Below are 1,180 nucleotides of genomic sequence, written 5' to 3'. Positions count from 1 at the left end.
ACAATATCACCATGAAACATTCGACATCGCACAAGGAATCATCTAGCTTCCGCCACTACCCAACCTAGCGTGCATCTGTCAAAGCACCTGAATCCAAACACCCGCGCAAGCACGCCCACCACCACCAGATTTCTCCAAAAGAATGCCCAATAGTGGACGCGGGGGCCCACAGACCCGCCCCCCCAGGACACAATGGCAACATAGGGAGGACCGGAGCCACAGACACACAGCGGCCCACAGGCCTGGAGCCCCAAGAGTCTCCCAACAGGGAGAACCGCACCCCCCCAGAGAGGAGCAGAGGAAAGAACCGGGTGACCCCAGCCACCACAATGCAGAGCCTCCAGGAAGCTGCAACGACGAGCCCACAGGCCCGGCCAGCGACCCATGCCCCCCCCAAGTAGATCCGGCCATGGACACCGAGCCCCAAGCCCCGAGGCCATACCACCCCCTAGCAGAGCCCCGACAGAGCCAGGGCACCCAGGCCCCGCCAGGCAGCAACCAGGGCGGACCGACGTGCACCCCACCACCCAGCCCAGACACCGAGAGCCACCAATGCACCGGCGGCAAGGGAGTCCCCCGCCAAAGGGGGGCACGACCGGGGGGAGTGGGCCCCACACCAAACGTGGGGCCCAAATTGATCCAAGAGAGGGGGGACCACCAAAAACCTAACCCGAGCAACCAACAGGCACACACAGATAGCCCGACAGAATCTCTGTCGGGCCAACCGCATGCACCATCTACCTGACAGCGACCACAGGCCGGCCCCAGCCCAAGTGGCAGAGCAGCAGGGAGCCGCAGCCGAGGAGGGCCGGCTCTCACATCAAGAGCCCCGCACCATAGGCCCGGAGACGCCCCAGCACGCCACCCATGCACCCCCCCACACACACAGCACCCCCACTGCAAATGCCACACAGGAAGACCAGCCAGTGCCCGGATGAGGCGAAGCCACGCCCCCAACCGCCGCCCTACACCACCAATGACCACACGTACACTACCATAGCCGACCCCCTGCCGAAAGCCGGCAGCCACCCCGGTCAGAGTGCCGGCCATCGCAACCAGGAACCTAGATTAAAAGAATCGGAACAGCCCAGGAGGAACCGAAGCACCGGCCCCAACACTGACCGCCCCCAAGGCCCAAAGCCCACCCACAGCCCAGACCCCAACAATGCGCCCCCCCCCC

Source organism: Nematolebias whitei, chromosome 5, assembly GCF_014905685.2.
Source record: "Nematolebias whitei isolate Nwh7 chromosome 5, NemWhi1, whole genome shotgun sequence".
Lineage (NCBI taxonomy): Eukaryota > Metazoa > Chordata > Actinopteri > Cyprinodontiformes > Rivulidae > Nematolebias > Nematolebias whitei.
Note: the sequence above shows the minus strand (reverse complement) of the source record.